We start from the raw sequence: 22,309 nt of genomic DNA, 5'->3' as shown, positions 1-22,309 counted from the left end.
CTGCGACGCCTTGAGAAGGGAGATCGGCGCGCCTTCCTGCGTCCGTTGAAGTGGCTGGCAGCGGACGGTTCGGGAGAGCGATTTGGGGGTGCTGCGCCAGGTCTTCTCCAGAAATCGCAGTTTATTAGAAGTTACGTGATTCGTGATATGTTGTTTCATTTACTTGTTAAATTCTACTTGTTTTCTTGGTGAGGCCACCAGCCGTTTTGTTTTGGGGGTCGTCCCACCATTCTTCTCCGTTTGCCCACCCGCGGGAAGGTGGTTGTTTATGAATTGGGTGGTCCGTTTTTCCTTTGTGGAGTAGGGGCGGGTTAGAGCAACCTGCGGTTCGGGTTGTTTGGTAATCTCCCTATTAATCTGCCGTAAGTTAGTAGCTGCATCCGTCATGTCTGTCGGATTCGGTGTGTTAACGAATTTACTGCTTGAAGTGTAACGGCGTGATTCCTGAAATATGTTTTGATCTTTCCTATCATCTTGAGAGGCGGTATTTGTGTACTGTAGAGCATGTTAAATCGTTTGGCCAACCTTGTATAATTTTGTATAAGATTGCATTTCATGGGCTTTTATTTAAATGGTCATTTTAGTATATAAAGTTACCACTCTTTTCATAGAAGTTAAAATCAAGCTGCAACTTCTGTGGCAAAGTTAATATTTTAATTTTAGTGTTTTGTACCATTTCCATCCCTCGTACGGGGTGCATAGTTTGAGTGCTTGTTGAATTGTTAAAACTTTTTGTTTAAAGTAGTCTGGTGTGTTGCAGATTTGCACCAGTGTAGTCTTTCAGAGGTTGTTGTGAGCGGTCATAACTTCGGCCGTGTCAAAAGGGAGCGGCAAGGTTCTCAGCTCGAAAGCTCATACAGTCAAATTTTTGTTTCTTTCTGCCTCTTAATATAATGCAACTTGTAATTTAGAGGGTGGTTTCTGATTATAATTTTAAATCTGTTTCCTTTAAAAGATGCTTTAGGCACCATTAAAGTGGATAAATCACCATTTTTTAAAACGTAATTTGCTTATGGTTTCATCAGTAACTCCGTGGAAACTATTTCCACGTTCACATAGTGTAATTAAATGTGTCAATGTTCTTGATGAATCGCTGGTAAATAAAATAAATTCTTAAGAATATTCTGGCAAAATAAACCACGGTTCAATGGTCGCGCCAGCGTACTTGTAATAAATGGTTCAAATGGCTCTGAGCAGTATGGGACTCAACTGCGGAAGTCATCAGCCCCCTAGACGTTAGAACTACTTAAACCTAACCTACCTAAGGACATCGCACACATCCATTCCCTAGGCAGGAATCTAACCTGCGACCGTTCCGGTCGATCGGATCCAGACTGCAGCGCCTAGAACCGTTGGGCCACTGAGGCCGGCAGAATGTAGTACTACTGGTTCTTTGAGTCACTACTTTATTCCTATAATTTGCAATTGAATTGAGTGGGAGTATAACAGCAAACGTATGGCGTCAAAAGGTTGGATGAAGCAACTACGACGTAGGCAGCGTTTGTGGGAAATTGCGGCAGCAGAAACTATTTGCTGTTGTAGTTTAAGGTTAGGTTTAAGTAGTTCTAAGTTCTAGGGACTGATGACCTCAGAAGTTAAGTCCCATAGTGCTCAGAGACAAACATTACTACATTCTAAATTTAATTTTTATGGTACGAAGAAATGAAATCAAGCTTCTGAAGACGGTAACGAATGGAGAGGCTCGTTTCTGAAGTAGGCCCCAACAGTATCGTGATCAACAGCAACCGCCGACCCTGCGATCAGCGGCGACCGCTGGCCGGCCTGTGTGCTGTTAGTGATGCTGTGTGCACAGCAGAGGGCCCTCGGCTACGGCACACACGTCGGGGGAATTGCGGCCAGGAGCATCGCGACCCCGTTAACTGGGCCGCAGCTCCCTGTTCTTGGCGCGGTTATCCCGGCCCTGGAGTGCGCTCCAAGGCGCACACACCGCCCATTCACTCCGGCGGTGCGGGGCCGTAGCAAAACACTTGTCGCCATCATTCAGACGCAGGGGCCCGCGCGTACACACGGCAAACAGGTGCCCCGGAGCCGAGAGCTCGGCACACATTCGGGAAATTGAAATGCCGACGTCTGCCCGTCCCTGCGAGGATGGCCTCCCCTGGCGGCGCGCTGTGTAAACTCAAATAGCAGGGGGGACGCCGAGACGCGGGGGCGGCTGTAGCGGAAGGGAAAGGCGAGGTTTACAGCCCGGCTGCTGGCTTAGCGGATCTCCGGTGCAGCTAACGAGACAACCGGACCCGCAGGGAGTGTCGCACCAGCCTGTGAGACGTGCTTCCTCTCTGGAACTCGGCGGAGCTGGAAGAGGACGAGGAAGAAAATTTGTGAGGCTGGACTAGGCTCTGAGAAATGTGCTTCCCCTCCTTCACCGACCTCCACGACTCGCCATTACGAAAATCTGCCTGCGACCATTCAGAAAAAAAAGTCATATTTACAACTTCCAGAGGAAGAGCCAACATTTACATTCCTCTAATAATACGACGTCTCAGAAGAAGTGACTGCGACGGGAATTCCGCATGGACGGAGGGAGATAATGGCACAAGAATTTCCGGCCCCGTGGCTTTTTTTAGCTTTTGCAGTAGCTGATACGATACCGTTGCGTAAGAGAGAGCAGAAGCTATGTACAGAATGTCTCAGGAGGTCTGGTCGGTCATCTACATCTACATGACTACTCTGCAATTCACATTTAAGTGCTTGGCAGAGGGTTCATCGAACCACAATCATACTATCTCTCTACCATTCCACTCCCGAACAGCGCGTGGGGAAAACGAACACCTAAACCTTTCTGATCGAGCTCTGATTTCTATTATTTTAGTTTGATGATCATTCCTACCTCTCTAGGTTGGGTTCAACAAAATATTTTCTCTTTCGGAAGAGAAAGTTGGTGACGGAAATTTCGTAAATAGATCTCGCCGCGACGAAAAACGTCTTTGCTTTAATGACTTCCATCCCAACTCGCGTATCATATCTGCCACACTCTCTCCCCTAGTACGTGATAATACAAAACGAGCTGCCCTTTTTTGCACCCTTTCGATGTCCTCCGTCAATCCCACCTGGTAAGGATCCCACATTGTACAGCAATATTCTAACAGAGGACGAACGAGTATAGTGTAAGCTGTCTCTTTGGTGGACTTGTTGCATCTTCTAAGTGTCCTGCCAATGAAACGTAACCTTTGGCTCGCCTTCCCCACAATACTATCTATGTGGTCTTTCCAGCTGAAGTTGTTCGTAATTTTAACACCCAGGTACTTAGTTGAATTGACAGCCTTGAGAATTGTACTATTTATCGAGTAATCGAATTCCAACAGGTTTCTTTTGGAACTCATGTGGATCACCCCACACTTTTCGTTATTTAGCGTCAACTGTCATCTGCCACGCCATACAGCAATCTTTTCTAAATCGCTTTGCAACTGATACTGGTCTTCGGATGACCTTAAAAGACGGTAAATTACAGCATCATCTGCGAACAACCTAAGAGAACTGCTCAGATTGTCACCCAGGTCTTTTATATAGATCAGGAACAGCAGAGGTCCCAGGGCGCTTCACTGGGGAACACCCGAAATCACTTCAGTTTTACTCGATGATTTGCCGTCTATTATTACAAACTGCGACCTTCCTGACAGGAAATGACGAATCCTGTCGCACAACTGAGACGATACCCCATAGGCCCGCAGCTTGATTAGAAGTCGCTTGTGAGGAACGGTGTCAAAAGCTTTCCGGAAATCTAGAAATACGGAATCAACTTGAGATCCCCTGTCGATAGCGGCCATTACTTCGTGCGGATAAAGAGTTCATGGAAGTGACAGGAACGATCATTCGGAGGAAATTTCTCTACAATGCATGCCTTAAGAGCTGTGAGCGCTTCTTCGATAGTGCGAAACAAATCTCTGCTACTGCGAGCTTATTGCTTTCCATATCTTGAGAGGTGCTAGTATGGAACAAACCGAGAAGACACAGTGTTCAATAAACATGTGCATGCCGTAAGAGCTATCCGTACTTGTTCATCTTCTTTACTATGAAAGATATCTCTTCTACTGAACAAGTGGTCCGAGATCTTAGAGTAGGTCTTTGCATTTTAGTGTCCATGTTTACTAGACTGGGAAAATGGTAAAAGTATCTACAGTCTGTTCGCCAATTTTTTTTTGTTTTTAACGTGAATACGAAACCATCTACAGGAATAATACGACAGGAATAGCCTATACAGTGCACTGCTTTGCTTCAGAATCCCCGAGAAGCTAGTGACAATGGTACAAACTTGTATGGATGGATCTAGGGCAGTTATGCTTTTCCGACGGGTCATCTGAGAAAAGTTCGAGATTGAGACAGGTCTGACAAAAAGATGCTTTCTCATGTTTTCTGTTTAGTGTCATCTTAGAAAAAGTAATAACGGAATGTAGGCAACAGAAATGGGCTGGAGTATAGATGGGTGGTAATTTCAACTGTCTCGCAAATGCAGATGATATAATGCTAAGTGAATCAATCCGTAAGTTGAAAGGAATGTACCAGAAAAAGAACGACATGATTGTGATAATGTCAAGCGATATTCCTGTTTATAGATTCCTATGTAATAATACCTAATGTTACTCCAGTTAAATTCTTTGCAAAATCACGGCAATTAAAACTAAACTAAACTGAACTCCTCCTGAACAGGCATGAAGGCCCAACGGTACCGACCGGCCGCCGTGTCGTCCTCAGACCATAGACATCACTGGATGCGGATATGGAGGGGCATGTAGTCAGCACACCGCTCTCCCGGCCGTATGTCAGTTGCCGAGATCGGAGCCGCTATTTCTCTGTCAAGTAGCTCCTCAGTTTGCCTCACAAGGACTGAGTACACCGCGCTTGCCAACAGCTCTCGGCAGACCGGATGGTCGCCCATCCAAGTTCTACCCTAGCCCCACAACGCTTTACTTCGGTGATCTGACGGGAACCGGTGTTAACACTGCGGCAAGGCCGTTGGCCAAAATTAAGGCAACTACATCGAGTAAACAGTAAAAAACTATTTTTGCAAGTTTTACTAATAAAAAAAAGTAAAATCCTCGGAAAATTAAGATCTGTAAGTCCCCTGTGTGATGTTAGCCTTTATTCTACGAAACTGTAATTATTTTACCGAGAAACAAGCGATTTTAGATTATACCTTTTCACTTTCTGGCAGCAGCACGTTACCGATGTATGTCTCTTCATTCTATCGTTTTTGGCAGTAATAATTTCACCATTGTGTTTCAAATTTGGTTTTAATTTGTTAAATGGTCAACTTCACAGTTCTCCTGTTTTAATTACATTGCAAGTAATTTCTTGTCTTTTGGATTAAGTTGCTTGGTGACACAACGACCGAGCGCCATAAGCATTATGTTGTTGTTGTTGTGTTCTTCAGTCCTAGGACTGGTTTGATGCAGCTCTCCATGCTACTCTGTCCTGTGCAAGCTTCTTCAACTCCCAGTACCTACTGCAACCTACATCCTTCTGAATCTGCTTAGTGCATTCATCTCTTGGTCTCTCTCTACGATTTTTACCCTCCACGCTGCCCTCCAATGCTAAATTTGTGATCCCTTGATGCCTCAGAACATGTCCTACAAACCGGTCCCTTCTTCTGGTCAAGTTGTGCCACAAACTCCTCTTCTCCCCAATTCTATTCAATACCTCCTCATTAGTTACGTGATCTATCCACCTTATATAATTCCACTCAGCATCACCCGACTTAATTCGACTACATTCCATAATCCTGGTTTTGCTTTTGTTGATGTTCATCTTATATCATCCTTTATAGATACTGTCGATTCAGTTAGTTAAAAAGACGTACTATATAGGAATTGTCCGAAAGGGATGGGAATGGCATTCAAGCAAAGACCAAATACGATAGTAATTTCAGAAAAACTATATGATTTATTCAAGCGAAACAGAGAGAAAGAGCTTCACAAATCGAACAAGTCAATAACGCTGAGGCACTTCTGGGGCTTATGCAAGCAGTTATTCAGCTTGGCCTTGACTGATAGCGTTCTACGGTGTCATCCTGTGGAATATCGTACCAAGTTCTGTCCAACTGAGGCATTAGGTCGTCAAAATCCCTAGGTAACTGGAGGGCACTGCTTGTAATTTCCAAAACGTTCTCAACTGGGGAGAGAGCCGGCGAACTCGCTGACCAAGGTAGGGTTTGACAGGCACGAAGACAATCAGTAGAAACTGTCGTAATGTGCGAGTGGGCATTGTCTTGCTGAAATGTAAGCCCAGGATGGCTTGCCAGGAATGGCAACAAAACGAGGACTAAAATAGCGCCGACGTTCTACTGTTTTGTAAAGATGCTGCGATTGACAACCAAAGAGGCGCTGCTATGAAATGAAGTGGCACCACAGATTATCAATCCTGGCTGTCCGGTAGCACGGCGGGCAACAGCCAGGTTGGTATCCTACCGCTGTCTGGGTCGTCTTCAGACACGCCTTCGGCCTGGAATTTCACTGACTGGAGTAGAATTGTCTTCAGTGATGAGTCCCGCTTCGAACTTAGCCCCGATGATCAGTGAAGACGTGTCTGGAATCAGTGGGCAACGGTGGATTACCAATCTGACTGTCGCCCGACATATGTTGCGACAGGGCCGGTACTCAGGTATCAAGTCAGCAGAAAAGGTGAAGCTGTGATAGTCTGCCGGCCACTGAGGCCGAGCGGTTCTAGGCGCTACAGTCTGGAACCGCGCGACCGCTACGGTCGCAGGTTCGAATCCTGCCTCGGGCATGGATGTGTGTGATGTCCTTAGTTTAGTTGGGTTTAAGTAGTCCTAAATTCTAGGGGGCTGCTGACATCAGACGTTACGTCCCGTAGTGCTCAGAGCCATTTGAACCATTTATTTATTTATTTTTGCGACAACCATGAGTGATGGAGGTGCAATTTATGTTCATAGTAGGACACTTTTGGTTGTCTTCCACCTCACCGTTACAGGACAGTGAGGCGTCGACGAATTCTGTGCCCCCGTTTTGCTGTCATTCATAGCATGCATCTTGGGCATTCATGTCAACAAGATAATGCTCACCCGCTTTCGGCGAGAGTTTCTACTGTTTGTCTTCGTGCTTGCAAAAGCCTGTCTTCATCACCAAGGACGCCGGATCTCTCCTCAGCTGAGAGCATTTGGAGCATTATGGGCAGGATCCTTCAGTCGCCTCGAGATTTTGACGATCTAACGGTCCAATTGGACAAAATTTCTCGCCAGATCAGTATTGTCAATCAACGTACAAAGTATTCTGGAAGAGCCATCTGAAGTGATCGAGCGGTTCTAGGCACTACAGTCTGGAACCGCGCGACCGCTACGGTCACATGTTCGAATCCTGCCTCGGGCAAGGATGTGCGTGATGTCCTTAGGTTAGTTAGGTTTAAGTAGTTCTAAGTTCTAGGGGACTGATGACCTTTGCACCATTATTCTGGAAGAACGACTTATGGTAGACGAGCGAGCGATTGGCGGCGTGGTGACCTCAGCATCGAATTGCGAATTGAGCAGTGTTGCTCAGCTCACCTCTGTGTGGATAAGGTTCAACTCAGCCCTCGCGATTTCTGCTGCGGTGGTTGGCGAGTTTGCGGTGGATGGCGAGGTTCGATGAAGCAGTCTCCACGGCGGCACGCTCTGCGTGACTGCTGAGCTGGCAGAGCAGGCTGTGCGCACTTAGCTCGCTCGTTATGTCGTAACAGTAACAGTACAAGCAAGTTCGTGCTGTATCTGATGGGTCCAGATATAGCAGGAGGCATTCGCACTGCCTCATAAGTTCACCGGCCACACGTCACTGATTCGCGTGTCAGTGGGTGACATTGTCGTTCTGTACAACGGGGCTCGACAGCTGTTCGTCACTACTGTAAACGGCTGCCAGGTTTGTTGTACAGAACGTCTCTGCTCCTTCAACACTACAGATCTGCTGGCAGTGCAAACAACCCAGTCAGCGACTGAGCTCCACAGCGACGGCAGTACAGCAACTTACCTGATATAGTTGAACTGTTAAAGATAGCACTCTCATAATTAACAAAAGAATCATGAAATGGAGGGATAATCCATAATCTTGAAACACGAAACTTCGCCCCTGTTCCTTCAACGACTAACCTATCGATCTTACTTTTGAAGAAAATTTCATATGCAATGACTTAGATGTCGGACACACAAACAATAAAACCTCCAGCCGGATCTGGAGAGTAAAATCACTGCGCCTCCTTTCCATCGTATTCGTTAGCAGGTAACTTGTATTAATTCATGTATGACGGGTAGTCAAATGAAAACGAGACAGATAAAAAAGTATATAAACTCTTTATTGGTTCCATAATAATCTCCGTAACTGTTAATACATTTATCACAGTGTGTGATGTGGCAGTCAATGCATTCGTGGAATAATATTTACAATAAACTATGGAGCCTTGATTGTATTGAGGCGTGCGCCTCCTCGTCCAAAGCAAATCTGCAGCCACTAACTAACCTGTCTCTTCACGACTCCCAAAATGATAAAATCGCGTGGGGAAAGTTTGGGACTTAATTGAGGATATGTAACTTCAGCAGCGTAGTCAAAACAACCTTGGCAGCATGTGGGTTGTTTAGAGCAAGAGGCAGAAGTTTGGTTTAGAAACCTTTACACGTCCTCCATAAATTCTCCATCTTTCCCAATTAAATTTCCATATTTTTGTTGCCCTGAAGAAAGATATTCGTGTCCGTGTACTTGCTTCAGAGAAAAAGGTGTATGGATTGATGCAATCATGGTTCCAATCGCAACGGCAAACGTTTTTCCACGAAGGCATTCACTGGCTTGTCTCACAGTGGGATAAATAGCAAAACAGATATGGCGATTACTTTCAAAATAATGAACAACTTACATAGCTTTTTCCATATTAAGTCATCTTTTCTTTTGGCTGTCATTTATACAGGAGCTAATAGGCATCGCGCGGGATTAGCCGAGCGGTCTGAGGAACTGCGGTCGTGGACTGTGCGGCTGCTCCCGACGAAGGTTCAAGTCCTCCCTCGGGCATAGGTGTGTGTGTTTGTCCTTAGGATAATTTAGGTTAAGTAGTGTGTAAATTTAGGGACTGATGACCGTAGCCGTTAAGTCCCATAAGATCTCTCTCTCTCTCTCTCTCTCTCTCTCTCTCTCTCTCTCTCTCTCTCTCTCTCTCTCTCACACACACACACACACACACACACACACACACACACACACACACACACACACACAGTTAACACGCCTAATAAGTTACCTAACAACAAATCTGATGGGAAGGAGTTGCCGTGTGTTTACTGTAATGATCAGGGTGGCAGTTATATTGTCTGTGTGTAGGAGAACTACAGACGGTAACGCACTGGGCAGCCGAGCTGCGGCAGGCAGGCTGCCGCTGCCCATAAGTGATAGTCCATTCCAGCCCGTTCCCTAGGCAGCTGGCATTTTCTAGTTGCGGTTGCCGTCAGAACACGTCGGACTGCAAGGCAGCCAGTTGGCTTACTCCGCGCAATCAGTTGCGAGCAGCGTGTCCCGCAGAAAACCTACGAGGGCTGTCCGGAAAGTAAGGTCCGATAAGTCACGATGTAGAAACCAATGCAAAAATAAAAAAATGTTTTGTGTGGAACAGTTAGCTAAATCTTCCAGCTACCTCTCTACACACTTAGACACTCGTCCTAGGGTTACGACACAGTGTCTGTTCTTCTATGCACTTTTACGTGCTCACTGTTCGCTCAGAACTGAAAAGAGCGACGTGAAGCCATCGGTAAGGATACTCGAGATAATGCCAAAGTTTCGTCGAAATGTCACAGTGGTTTCCATTCCGCGCCAGATCGGATCTTACTTTCCGAATTCCCCTCGTATGAGCCGGCCGGGGTGGCAGAGCGGTTCTAGGTGCTTCAGTCTGGACTCGCGCGACCGCACGGTCGCAGGTTCGAATCCTGCCTCGGGCATGGATGTGTGTGATGTCCTTAGGTTAGTTAGGTTTAAATAGTTCTGAGTTCTAGGGCTCTGATGACCTAAGGAGCCTCATAGTACTCAGAACCATTTGAGCCTCTCGTATGTTGCTGCCTTCAGTCTCCGCGCACTCGTAGAAGCACCCAGACCTTGTCTGCATACCAAAACAAAAGTCACGATGGCTTTCGATACCTATAAATTTGTTCCTGAATTTGAACGTCGAAAAGTAATCTGGGGTGTTTCTTGTGAAGAATACAGTGATAGTGATGTAAACAGGAGACGTTTGACGAGAATATGAGTGAAAATGAAAAGACTGAGTTCAGTAAGTCATTTTTTATTGTTTTCATACCAAAAACTGGTTGCAGACACAATAATGGATGAAAAGATACCATTTTACGATTAGCAATAATAAACATTAATTCACATAAAAGCGGTTACTGTTACATGCATAATCTAATTAATACATACGGCGTGAATAGTCTAAACTTGCACCGCAAATATCGCGGAAATGGAAAACGCTATTGCTGTACGATTTTCGCAGAATGGTATAGTAGTCAGGGGACATTTTGATCGATCAAGGAGGCTTCAATTTTGGCAATTTAGGGAAATGTGACAGGTAAAAATTGTACAAAAGAACGAAGCTTTGATAGTATTAAGGAAGTTCGGATGTATGTAAGTTGCAGTTTTTATGCAAATAAAGATACTTTCGTAGCTTAGGCTAGCGAGGGGGGAGATGCTCTTCCGACTGAAGATAGCAGCAGCAGCAGCAGCAGCAGCAGCAACAGCAGCAACAACAACAACAACAACAACAACATTCACATTTCAGTTACCCCAGAAGGGACAGCGGGTACAATCGCACTTCCTGCAAAGCAGAATTCAAATGATAATTCAAATAAAACAAAGTAGAGGATAATTCTGGTTTTATAAGTGTAGCCGGCCGTTGGTGGCCGAGCGGTTCTAGGCGCTTCAGTCTGGACCCGCGCGACCGCTACGGCGCAGGTTCGAATCCTGCCTCGGGCATGGATGTGTATGATGTCCTTAGGTTAGTTAGGTTTAAGTAGTTCTAAGTTCTAGGGGACTGATAACCTCAGAAGTTAAGTCCCATAGTGCTCAGAGCCATTTTTTTGATCTCGACCAACATGAGCAGCAATGTAGCGATACGATAAACCGTAATCGAAATAGGCTATAACCCGACCTTTATCAAAGTCTGAAAGGCGATGGTACGCATTTCTCCTTCTTACACGAGGCATGACAACATCGTTTCACCAGGCAACGCCGGTCAACTGATGTTTGTGTATGAGAAATCGATTGGAAACTTTCCTCTTGTCAGCAGGTTGTAGGTGTCGCCACCGGCGCCAACCTTGTGTGAATGCTCTGAATAGCTAATCATTTGCATATCACAGCATCTTCTTCCTGTCGGTTAAATTTCGCGTCTGTAGCACGTCATCTTCGTAGTGCAGCATTTTTAATGGCCAGCAGTGTAAGACTGGGATAGAGTTTTCTGCTGTGGAATGGTAGGGAACCGGGAGTCAGTAGAATTTTTCGGATGGTGGAGATGCTCCGGCAACGTCGTGCGTAATTTATTCACAGCAGCGCCCCAGCGGGCTAGGGTGGCCGCGTGACGTCACTGGTCAGGACGCACCCCGTTCCACGCTGCAGCCAGAATCGAGACCGTTCCCGACGTTGAAGTTAGCCGTGTCAGTGTGTCTGCTCGTCGCAGTTTTTTCTTCTACACACCAAACACAGCTGCTGCCTCCAACTCCTGCCTGCGGTGCTGTCAGATGTGACTCCCAAGTTACTTTTACAGAACACTAAAAAAGCGAAACTGATAATTCACGCAAACTTATCACTTTCTTAAAACTAAAATATGTTATTAGGATGCAAATGGGAATGCGTCTCTTACAAGAAATTATTTCGAAAGGTTAAAGACTCCTTCGTAACGTGGTTAGCATTGTACGTCTATAAAATTCGTTTCAAATGTATCTCACTTGATTAAATGGGGCGTCATTTTATTACATACCAGCAGAATAGTATTGGTTTGCTACTCCCAGATTACTACAAACTGCTTGGATGGATTTGCTTCTTCGAAAAATTAGCGGGCCTTACAGGGATATTTCGTATACTTGTCGATTAACCCAGCGCAAAAGCGTTTCATCTGACAGAAATGAATTGTATTTATAATTCTAGGATCCGTCATCATAAATACTTCTCACCCCTGCATGCCTTTCATGGGTAAAAAATGTTTAGAGGATCTCACATTTCATTCTTTTCCTTCAATTTTTTCACTATTTGTATGAGCTAAATGGGATCTGCCAGCGCTCTCTTACGTCGTATCCAGCACCTTACACTTTTCAAAGCAAGCGCAATTTTACATGAGAGTTTATGGCAATATCTGAGACTCCAGTGGCGATTTACGTCATAATGAATTCATTCCGTGAGTAAAATTCAAGCACAAGAAGGAAATAATAAAGTAGATAAAAACTGGGGAAAGGAAGATGAAACAACCGGGGGGGGGGGGGAGGCAATAACGTAAAACGTAAGTACGTTTTCATGCATCCATAGACAGCATATACTTCCAATGTAGGTCTCATTTGGAAAATGCTTATCTTCTCTGATGTGCTAGAAACACACTTGCAGTAATGGAGAATGGGGCTGAAAGTAATACAGAAAGCAAGTACACACTATTGTAAGTGTTCATAATACGTGAGCCGGCCGCGGTGACCGAGCGGTTCTAGGGGCTTCAGTCCGGACCCGCGCGACTGCTACGGTCGCTGGTTCGAATCCTGCCTCGGGCATGGATGTGTGTGATGTCCTTAGGTTAGTTGAGTTTAAGTAGTTTTAAGTTCTAGGGGACTGATGACCTCGTCTGTTAAGTCCCATACTGCTCAGAGCCATTTGAATCCGATATGTGCATGCTATATTTGAGGGCAGACAGCAGAGGCTATTCTTACTGGAGAGGTGGTAGAGCAAATAACGTTTGATAACCGCTTCTTCTTATTTCATGTAACCAGACAGCTCTCAATGTGAAGAATTATTGGGATCATACAATTTCGATACGGTAGTACCTTACATAAGACACGGTGAGCTCAGTGCTTCAGGAGTGCTCCAGAGAGAACGTATTCCAGTACAAAATATAACTACAAAAAGAACCTGTCCATTTTTTCTGTAGGTCTATTAGTCTGCATGTAGCGAGCAACAGAATATGAAAATTTCGCATGTGGTTTTTGAAGACACTGAGGGACGCATAAAACCTTTACGCACAGACAGCTGAATCGCTCGGTGTAGTTAATGACCGAATTTAAAAAATTAACTGCTGTCATAATTTACTCATTTAGAGGGATAGTCATACCTCAAGCTTTTAACACAATAAGTCTGTAGTTAGAAACTGTTTATACGTCTTGAGGCAGTGTAATGGTGAGCAAAGACTTGAGACTATATGAATCCAGTATCTTAGAATAAGAGAACTTTGTAAGTTGCACCTAATTTTAAATGTTAACAACATTTGTCCTCGCTGATAACCCTCACAAAGTAATGAAGGGAAAGAAAGTGTGTCACTTACTAGATTTTTGCTATTCATGCAGTAAAACATAGCTTCAAACATGATGCTTTAATTTATGACATTTTGCAGACGGTATCCACATCTAAACGTACTCGCAAAATTATAACCTTTTACGACGCATAGCTTAGCAGATATGACATCGTAAACAATGAGATGTGTGAAAAACACCTTAACTCATTTGTAAAGTAATCAGATGTTCAAAGCTGATTTATGCTTGGGAATTAGTCTCTTTAAAGAATCGGAGCTTATGTTTGGACGGAGCGGGGGAGACCGAGGAAGGGGGAGAGGGGGAGGTACTGGTGATAGCCTAAAGTGGGCAGTACAAGGTTCTGGAGCGTAATTATTTTGACAACTTTGGAGAGAGCTTTTGTTCCACAGCACGAATATTGTATTTCAGGGTCAGCTTATACCAACACGTGTTAAAATACTAGGAGCAACCCACAAGGAACAGGAGGCTACTAACAGGGCAGTTGAAACTGGGCATACACCGAAGCAATAACTCGCCGTGCTTGAATTCAAAAACATGTTTCGACTGCATATTGAGCTTTCTTGACACTGAAAAAGACGCCTTCTCTAAAAATCGGTGTGAGGGCCTACTCGCTACAGACTTACCGGTTACCTGCATATCAACTCAATTACGACTGCTAAGGTTCATGTCATTTATTAAACCCTGCTCCTAGGGTACCGCTTATGTGCCGGAACCGGCCCGAGTGGCCGAGCGGTTCTAGGCGCTTCAGTCTGGAACCGAGCGACCGCTACGGTAGCAGGTTTGAATCCTGCCTCGGGCATGGATGTGTGTGATGTCCTTAGGTTAGTTAGGTTTAAGTAGTTCTAAGTTCTAGGGGACTGAGGACCACAGATGTTAAGTCCCCTAGTGCTCAGAGCCATTTGAACCATGTGCCGGAAATACGCTGCAACGTACACTCCTGGAAATTGAAATAAGAACACCGTGAATTCATTGTCCCCAGGAAGAGGTAACTTTATTGACACATTCCTGGGGTCAGATACATCACATGATCACACTGACAGAACCACAGGCACATAGACACAGGCAACAGAGCATGCACAATGTCGGCACTAGTACAGTCTATATCCACCTTTCGCAGCAATGCAGGCTGCTATTCTCCCATGGAGACGATCGTAGAGATGCTGGATGTAGTCCTGTGGAACGGCTTGCCATGCCATTTCCACCTGGCTCCTCAGTTGGACCAGCATTCGTGCTGGACGTGCAGACCGCGTGAGACAACGCTTCATCCAGTCCCAAACATGCTCAATGGGGAACATATCCGGAGATGTTGCTGGCCAGGGTAGTTGACTTACACCTTCTAGAGCACGTTGGGTGGCACGGGATACATGCGGACGTGCATTGTCCTGTTGGAACAGCAAGTTCCCTTGCCGGTCTAGGAATGGTAGAACGATGGGTTCGATGACGGTTTGGATGTACCGGGCACTATTCAGTGTCCCCTCGACGATCACCAGAGGTGTACGGCCAGTGTAGGAGATCGCTCCCCACACCATGATGCCGGGTGTTGGCCCTGTGTGCCTCGGTCGTATGCAGTCCTGATTGTGGCGCTCACCTGCACGGCGCCAAACACCCATACGACCATCATTGGCGCCAAGGCAGAAGCGACTCTCATCGGTGAAGACGACACGTCTCCAATCGTCCCTCCATTCACGCCTGTCGCGACACCACTGGAGGCGGGCTGCACGATGTTGGGGCGTGAGCGGAAGACGGCCTAACGGTGTGCGGGACCGTAGCCAAGCTTCATGGAGACGGTTGCGAATGGTGCTCGCCGATACCCCAGGAGCAACAGTGTCCCTAATTTGCTGGGAAGTTGCGGTGCGGTCCCCTACGGCACTGCGTAGGATCCTACGGTCTTGGCGTGCATCCGTGCGTCGCTGCGGTCCGGTCCCAGGTCGACGGGCACGTGCACCTTCCGCCGACCACTGGCGACAACATCGATGTACTGTGGAGACCTCACGCCCCACGTGTTGAGCAATTTGGCGGTACGTCCACCCGGCCTCCCGCATGCCCGCTATACGCCCTCGCTTAAAGTCCGTCAACTGCACATACGGTTGACGTCCACGCTGTCGCGGCATGCTACCAGTGTTACAGACTACGATGGAGCTCCGTATGCCACGGCAAACTGGCTGACACTGACGGCGGCGGTGCACAAATGCTGCGCAGCTAGCGCCATTCGACGGCAAACACCGCGGTTCCTGGTGTGTCCGCTGTGCCGTGCGTGTGATCATTGCTTGTACAGCCCTCTCGCAGTGTCCGGAGCAAGTATGGTGGGTCTGACACACCGGTGTCAATGTGTTCTTTTTTCCATTTCCAGGAGTGTATAACCGTTTAAAGTATGCCACATAAAACAGGAATTCATTACACCAAAACTGTGTCTCATTCATTGCTCCTGCCCCCACCCCACCAGTTACAGAATTTTGTCAAACTTAATTTTTAATTGAGTTTGGAAACAATTTGGCGGCCTGTTGGTGCTAGGAGCAAATTACATCGAACTGATCGACGCTTCGTATTAGTCTGCGTCTTTACTTATTCCCAGAAACTTCAAAGTATCATTTACTTTCTTTTAATCACGAATTCAGATTCCTTTGATGCTTCTTGTTCACTGGAAAGTCGCGCCGCCAGATGCAGCGCGGTAATTCCAGCGCGCACGTAAGAGCCAGTTCTTTCCGCGTACTTCAGCAGTCCGCGAAAACAACTAACGGCGAAGTTAACCGAGACTCTTCCACCCGGTGAATAATACAAGTAATTTGTGAGTGGAGTTCCTCCTCAACTCGGACTTTTTTAATTTTCGCGACTGCTTCATTTAATGGCTTTGTATTGTGAGATCTGAGTTTTTTAATTAGTTTAAATGTTCATTAGCATCGCGAAACGAATGGCGGAATAATGGAGCTGAGAATCTTGATCTTGCGTTTCATTACTTTCCGCCTACCGCACCAGCGTTAAATTTTCCATTAAATTACCGTTTGCTGCGTCGAAGACATTACGAGTCAATTACACAATGCAACGAATCTCGCCGCGGTTTCCTCATCCTACAGATGACATTATCTGTTCATGTTTCTCATACCTGATTTCGTAGGTTTGGGACATGGCAGTTACCTGGTGGTGAAAACTCTTGTTTTTATCAAATAAATGAGGCAAACTAATCGTCTTTATTTCTGTTAACGTGCAACATTCTGGTTTCTTGCAAAGTACGAAACAAATTGGATATTGCTTCAAACTTCACACAGACGAAAAAGAAGGATATTATGTTTTGCCGGCCAGGGTGTCTCGGTCATGGATGGGTGTGTGGTCCTTAGGTTAGTTAGGTTTAAGTTGTTGTAAGTTCTAGAGAACTGATGACCTCAGAAGTTAAGTCCCATAGTACTCAGAGCCATTTGAACCATTGATATTATGTTTCTGTAACTACTTTTATCAGATAAATTCAAAACTCTCTGCCCGATTGGCAGTGCAGTGCAGTGCACGATTACTTGCAATTCCTAACTTGCATGTACGGAGGTACTATTGGCCTAAGGTAAAACGCGTCGGCGTGAACGATCTTGTGTAAAACGTTGGACTCTGGCCAACAGGATGAAGTTCCGTCTTAGGATGAAATACAGCATCGATGCCTACGGTTCATGACTTTTTTTAAAATTTTTATTTTCTTAATGTATCTCGTAAAACGCTGCACTGCTTCTAGCATTAACGATCTGGTTGCTTCATGTAGTTCAGCTCTCACAATTAGATTCGAATTCGTTCTTACAGCAAAGCCAGGACCAAAAGATAAAAAAGATCTTAATTCCTGTTAGCGACATGTGTGTGTAATAATGTCTGGAATTCAGGAACCTGTTATCAGTTTAAAAAAAATAAATCTCTCATATTAATAATTCAGTCAGTAATAGAGGTAGCCCTGATCGTTTTCATTTTTAAATTGTTGATGTGATCTTCAGTCATGAGACGGGTTTGGTGCAGCTCTCCATGCTACCCTATCCTGTGCAATCTTCATCTACCAGTACCTACTGTAACCTACATCCTTCTGAACCTATTCATCTCTTGGTCTCCCTCTACTATTTTTACCCTCCACGCGGCCCTCCATTACTAAATCGGTGATCCCTTGATGCCTCAGAATATGCTCCGCCAACCGATCACTTCTCCTACTCACGTTGTGCCACAAATTTCTATTCTCTCCTATTTTATTCAATACCTCCTCATTAGTTATGTGATCTACCCATCTAATCTTCAGCATTCTTCTGTACCACCGCATTTTGAAAGCTTCTATTCTCTTCTTGTGAGAACATATGGCAGTGCCTATAAGAGTACTGACTGTCATACGAACGGCACGGGTCGTTCTCCGTGTCATCCCCAGTCCTGAGGCATCACTGGATGCGGATATGGTGGGGCATATTGTCAGTTTTCGTCACCAGTGTCGCTACTTCTCAATTGAGTAACTCCTCAATTGTCCTCAAAAGGGCTGAGTGTACTCCGCTTTCCAAAGGCACTCGGCAGACCCGGATGGTGACCGATCCAAGTTCTAGCCAAGCCCAACAGCCCCTGCCTTCGGTGACCTGACGGGAATCGGTTTTAGCACTGTGTAAAGACCGTTGGCCAAAACGGAAATATACTACAGAGGTAATATTATTCAGAAATTTCCTTCGGTGGACGCTAGTAAATTCTGAAGAACTATGTCTAAAAAGAAGAAATTAACTATAGGAATGTACGCAACTTACCATTTTCGGAGGCGAAGAAAACAATGTAAGAATATTTCATCAGAACTGCTCTTGATTTCTCTGTAGAGGGCGATTCAGCTGCCGCTACCTATGGGTTTTATGCAACCAGCAAAGCTTTCAAAACTATGTATGAGGTTTTCATATTCTTTCGCTCACGACAAGCATATTATTAACCCTACAGAAAAAAGTAGCCCGACTTTTTTGTAGGAAATTTAATATAGTAAAATTTTGTATTGGGACACGTTTTCGCTGGTGGACACGGTTTTCGAGTAATCAAAGACACACGCATTTGAAGGTCACTTTTGTATGTTGTTCTTGAATAATTCAGAAACAAAGGCCTCTAGCGGAAACGCATCCCAGTACAGAATTCAACTATATTAGATTTCATACAAAAAGATACTATTCATTTTTTCTTTAGTACTAATAGTTTGCGTTTAGGGAGGGGGAGAATATGAAAACGTTGCTCGTGGTATTTGAAGGCGTTGCGGGTTCCAGAAAACACACAGGTGGGGGAAGCTGAATCACCTTCTGTAGTCGTCAGAACTTCTTTTCGACGCAAGACTATACAAGCTAATGACCCAGCACTGACAGTTTTAGGCTGCTAGTTTATTGCACATCAGAGAGAGAGAGTAAGGGTGTGGGGGAGGAAATTGAAAAGAAAAAACAACAATGAAATTAGCACAGTAGAAAACTTGATTCATTGGTATTGCAGAAAACAACTGCGATAAGAAGTGTGTCACTTCTTAGTTCCTTGTGCTAGAGACAAAATGATTTGTGCTGTGCAGTTAACGCAAGACTGGGTGGCAAAATATTCGTCGCTTCTGCACTAAGCCGGCTGAGTTCCAAACTCAGAAGCTGCCTCATCCCCTCTGCATCGCAGCACGACCGCAGCTCGCTCGTTAGAGCTGAGGAACACGGGAGAGACCTCATCAGAGCCAACTTTGTGGTGGCTTCAGATGCTCGCGAGAATAAAGCGACGGAGTCGTGAAAGAGCAATTCCGGCAAAGAGTGTCACAGCACTTCACGCCAAAGAAAATTCGTCTTTGGCTCGGGGATGGTAAACAAGAATTTCAGAGTCTGGAACACATTTCCATCATGTACAGAGACACTTTGTCCTTTCAGTGCTTGCTACAGTCCACGGATTGTTGTAAGCTGTTTTATAATTGTTCTTCGTGAATAAGTTGCTGTTCTCAGGCTACCAGTAAAGCACCGTGGTTTTACGTCAAATGTTTTGAGGTAATCCTCTTTGAGGTGTTTGTTTCGTCTGTTCTCCACTGAGGATTTATCTCCGAAGTAATAGTTTTCAATGTCACACTGACGTCTTCCATAAGCTCTTCGCTGAGCTCAAAATGCTTTCCAGTTGAAAATTCTTTAGATGTGCTAAATTTTCTTACGAAATATTGTTTTATTTAAAATATCCTAAACGCCTATGCGGTATGGTTTTTGCCCTCTTCAGATTTTCTTAGAATGCACTTTCATATTACTTTCGTTAACTAACATACTACTTCGTATGTAACTCAGGAAACTAGTCACGTTAGAATACAGGGTCTTCTGATTCACCCATTTTATTCACCTGCACGTTCAGGTGGAATGTGAGTTGAACATTGCACCAGTCTCAGGTAGTTTACTGAAACACAAATACACTCTTGAATCTGGTTCTCTACGCTTAGGACCCAGTATACCGTATTGTCTACTATCGGCAACAGCAGCTCCAGCGTTTCCATTTCAAAATCCGTACACAAATACCATATCACCATTTGTAAATTCGTGCTCTGTGCTTAAACGATGCAGAAAAATTGGTCAACTAATCAAACTTAGGTACAACCATAGGTGAAACATTCAATTACATTAAGCCATAGCATCTGGAGTAAAACCACACGAAATAGAAACTTAACTCTGTAAATAGTTATATAGGGTGTACGTGTATAACTGGAGAGTGTTGGTTGTTTCTTCTCTGCGTCATACAGTCTTCCCACACGTCATAAACTTTAAGACTTGATATTTTCTGCATAGTCGTAACTGCACAACGAGATTCAAAATCAAATGGCTCCTTGCACTATGGTACTTAACATCTGAGGTCACCAGTCCCCTAGAACTAAGAACTATTTAAACCTAACTAACCTAAGGACATCACACACACCCATGCCCGAGGCAGGATTCGAACCTGCGACCGTAACGGTCTCGCGGTTCCAGACTGAAGCGCCTAGAACCGCTCGGCCACTTCAGCCGGCGCACAACTAAGTGAACTGCACCCATCGGTATACACTACCCGTTTTGCGTCCACGCGTCCACACATCACCACCTAACCTGCTGCCCAGGGTAAAGCAAGCATTAATGGCTTGCTCTTATCACACGTATTGTGAGATATTAATCAACGTAATAACATGCGCTTTGCAAATAGCTATAACTATTAGTCTGGAAATGACATAAATACTGATATAATGTTATTCAGTACACCCTCCTCAGCCGATAATAGAAAATCTGCACTTTTACCCGTTATATACTTTATATCTGTAATCAATTAAAATTTGACATATATTATGTGGAATGTTTCATTCGAATTAACCTACACTACCCCTTCCTAAAATGTTTGATATTCATCTTGAAACACGTTGCAGACTTCTCTTCGTAGTGAATTCATTACAATAATGCCTTGTGCTGCTTTCTTTCTTCAAATTTATCAGTTCCTCAGATCCAAATTTACGTAGCAATGCAGATGATAATAGACTTATAGAATGACTATATCCGTTTATTCCTAAAAATACTTCTAACGGTTAAATGAAATACAATTACCACTCGTTTCTATCATAAATGTAGCAGATTGAACTCTGAATATATAACTTGCTGTCTACCAGTTTCTAAACTTCATTTTTGGTAGAGATACAACAAATGCAATCATTCACTGACAATAAAAATAAGATATTTTGAAATATTTCTTCTCGATTCAGTATCTATTGAATTCACAACAGATACACTGACAGTCCTCCATAAATCGGAGATAGTAGAGTGACTTTATGCCCTATGTAACATTATAGGCCAAATGCTCTTTCGGTTGTCAGATGAAATTTGATAAGCTTTCCGTGATATCACTAAAAAATCGCTTCAGACAAATCCCGGGATAGTTCCTTTGTAAGAGTACGGCCGATTTCCTTCCCTACCCTTGACACAATCCGAGCTTACGCTCCGTCTCAAATTACCTCAATGTTGATGGGACATTAAACCCAATTTTCCTTCCTTCTTCCTTTCGAAATTTTATCCATTTCATGACACTAAATATCTGATAGGATTACGTTTCTCCCTACCTTTAGGTAGCGGTGGTAGTAGTAGTAATAGTAGTGTAGTAATAGCTGTAGTAGTAACATTAGTCCAGGGAGTTAATTAGTTGTGCTGTAATTGCACGATAGTCATGCGTTGTTAACTTGTTTACGTTGGATACTTAATTACTACGACATGGAGCCAACATTTAATCGCATTAAAAGACAGCCTGCATGTTAATTCGTTCCTAATTACTATTGATCCTACATCCACTTAAGCTCTTCACTATGGTCAGGCAATGGTTTCCTCTACAATTTGTACTGCCACATTTCCCTCCAATTCCAAACAGTCACACAAGCATTGAATTCCAGATACATATAATTGACACACGCATCAGCGTTCTGTAACTTCGGTCACAAGCTTCAAATGGCCTGTAGCTATATTTTCAGTTACAAAGCTGTTTAAATACATACAATACTACCAACCCTTCGGTTTCACCCGAGTAGCACTAAGTTAGTACAGCCGAAAAACGTATCTGGTGTAGAGGTAATACATTAAATATACAACCTATTCTCGTGAATCAGTCCACCTACGTTGCTTCGTAAAATCATAAGTACCAGATAGATAAAATAAGAGAACTTATTGACTAGTCGTTGGAAATGAATGAAAATGCAGGAGCGTATTGTCAGAGGTCTCCCAGTTGTATACAGACGACAGGACGTCACCTGGTATGATGCCAGGGCGAGGTCAACGTGACTCTAGTGCCAAATGGATGGGATCGTCAAAAGAGGCAGTTGAAGCAACGGGGAAAGATTGTGTGTGTCAAATCAGCGAGGAGTTGGTT

The 22,309-nt window shown here is 44.5% G+C and overlaps 1 protein-coding gene and 1 pseudogene across 11 annotated transcripts in view; one reads left to right on the top strand and one right to left on the bottom strand.

Moving 5' to 3' along the window:
• LOC126277885 (protein turtle-like) overlaps positions 1-22,309 on the top strand; it is a 798,080-nt gene that overhangs the window by 61,383 nt on the left and 714,388 nt on the right. The window lies entirely within an intron of this gene.
• Positions 4,862-4,979, bottom strand: LOC126279253 (5S ribosomal RNA; annotated as a pseudogene).

The sequence above is a fragment of the Schistocerca gregaria genome, chromosome 6 (assembly GCF_023897955.1).
Source record: "Schistocerca gregaria isolate iqSchGreg1 chromosome 6, iqSchGreg1.2, whole genome shotgun sequence".
NCBI classification, from domain to species: Eukaryota; Metazoa; Arthropoda; class Insecta; order Orthoptera; family Acrididae; genus Schistocerca; species Schistocerca gregaria.
This window is presented reverse-complemented; position numbering and strand designations above follow the sequence as displayed.